The sequence below is a fragment of the Penaeus vannamei genome, chromosome 38 (genome assembly GCF_042767895.1).
Source record: "Penaeus vannamei isolate JL-2024 chromosome 38, ASM4276789v1, whole genome shotgun sequence".
In the NCBI taxonomy this organism is placed as follows: Eukaryota; Metazoa; Arthropoda; class Malacostraca; order Decapoda; family Penaeidae; genus Penaeus; species Penaeus vannamei.
The window spans coordinates 8,722,875-8,725,374 of NC_091586.1; the positions used below are offsets into that span (position 1 = coordinate 8,722,875).

The 2,500-nt window shown below is 30.5% G+C and overlaps 1 protein-coding gene across 3 annotated transcripts in view; it reads right to left on the reverse strand.

Annotated features, from left to right (window-relative positions):
* The window catches only part of LOC113806689 (uncharacterized), an 11,479-nt gene that overhangs the window by 8,354 nt on the left and 625 nt on the right, over window positions 1-2,500 (reverse strand). The gene's annotated exons all lie outside the window — the stretch shown is intronic.

Here is a 2,500-nt window from a genome sequence, read left to right on the forward strand (position 1 = left end):
ACCTCGTATGCACTGCAAGAAAGAACTGAAACTGAGTGGACTTACACAGTGGGTGGGGTATCAGCAACATTTATCTTTTATTTATGGCATTACTGTTAATGTCTGCAAATTATTTCTTGTACAAACATCTGCAGATTTTAGTCCTCTGCAAAAATATTATATATAATTTGCCCTACATTAGTGCATCCATACCAAAAAGATTAACCAAGTGTTCACTGCAACAAATGCAGAAAAGTATGAATGAGAATGAATATCCTCACAGTGCAAGAAATGTTCTCGACCAATTTTGATTTTCTACGGAACAGAAATAGGCCTACATACATGTATTTTGAGAATAAAAAACAAATAAATGCATCTCTTACACTATGAACATATTCATTCTTATTCATACCTGGTCTTAAGAAGATAACCAAAATAATACCTAAAACTAAGTTTATTATAACTAATATACACAAAGCTGGTTTATCCCCTTTAAAGTGTGTGAAGTGCAATATATATACCTAATTCTGCATCATACAATCTGAGAAATTGATAATCCATTAAACAAAAATAACCAGAAAATAAATTAAAATCCGAACTCTGGACACACGTATAAAGAATTACAAGGCAATCATTAAATGGAATGGATTTAATATATTTTGTCCAATAACATAATGAATCAAGCAATTGCTACTTCTTGCGCTCATCTAGCACTCAAGCAAAGACCAACAAACAACTATCACATACTTTCTGACAGTATCTTGGGATTGGTTCCTTATTTTCCAAGGGAGTCTATAAACTGTACACGTGATGGTTATGACTATGTTGATGAAATGTAATCAATATTTTTAATTGCTTGGATTTGTTTTACAGGAAGAGGTTCAATACTGACACACACAAAAATAAAGAAAAACTAAGGTAATAGTCAAAGAAAGCAAAAATTAAAACAATGTGGTACAGAAATTTATTTTGCAAAAAATAAAGGGTTTGGCCAAACTTGCTTATTACAGGCCACAAAATCATGTTTATAAATACATCTTTGCCATGGTCTGCACATATACTCCAGTAATATACCTGCAACATGTACATTACGACAAAACAAAGCTCGTCAAACACCTTGGTTATTTAATATAAAATACAAAACCAATCCAAGTGCTTGCTAAATATCTGTGTGGTTTCCTTGCCAAAAGTGAATTGCTGAGGACACAGCACTGCTTCACTTGGTACTATTGTGAATTATTATTATTATTATTATTATTATTATTATTATTATTATTATTATATTAAGCTATATAATGAGCCACACTGAAAAAATCGAGATTTATACCACCAAAGGTGTCAGAGCAGGTCAAGATACAGCTAAGAAAGAATGAATAAAAGAAAGTCAGCTAATTATGTAAGAAAAACATGTTAGCTGACGTTTTTAATTTATCAAGAGTCGAAGAAGTTACAATCTCTGAAGGCAATCTGTTCCAAAGTCTACAAATAACAGTAAAAACGCATCTAGAAAACTGACTTGTAGACAATCGACTTACATCAATTGTCATTGAATTGAGGGTCATAGAACTCCTGGTAATTCTTGGAGGTTGATAAAAATCAGGTAAAAACTTATAGAGGGGATGTGACTTATCAGTTACAATCTTATATAAAACTGAAAGAGCCCCAATAACTCTAGTAGCCATGTAAGACTAAAATAACTTTTTAAGTTTCCTATCTGTAACAACTATACCATACATAATGCTACATATGTCCAGTAAATTAATCAGATTAAAGTTATAACAAAGTTATATTAATGTTTTATTTGAACATACTATTTGTATTTGCAATCAGGACATATTTCAGTCTTTCACATTTTCAAAATACCCAGGAGGTAGTTATTAAATCATACACTATATAAAACTGAAAGAGCCCCAATAACTCTAGTAGCCATGTAAGACTAAAATAACTTTTCAAGTTTCCTATCTGTAACAACTATACCATACATAATGCTACATATGTCCAGTAAAGTAATCAGATTAAAGTTATAACAAAGTTATATTAATGTTATATTTGAACATACTAAATGTATTTGCAATCAGGACATATTTCAGTCTTTCACATTTTCAAAATACCCAGGAGGTAGTTATTAAATCATAAACTAAAAAAGAGCAAAAAATAAAAAATAAACATACAACTAAACATTCATAAAAAATAAAGTAGGCCCACTTGCAATAAAGCAAATAAAAAATATAACACTAAAAATAACAAAACAAAGATCACTGAGTACTTGTTATCATATAGATCAGCTGGTGGCTATCAACCTAACCACCAATGTGAATATAAATTAAAATCCACAAGAATAATTGACAGTAGAAAGACTTTCAATCATGTGTATTTTGGCTATGAAGAAATTTCAGCAAACTTCCCAAATTGTTCTGACAAAGCAACCCCAACTATTATCCTATTTTGAAAGAACTACCAATAACCAACTTAGCATTACAAGCTTCTTTATTCAAATATCATGTTATTACAACTGAATACA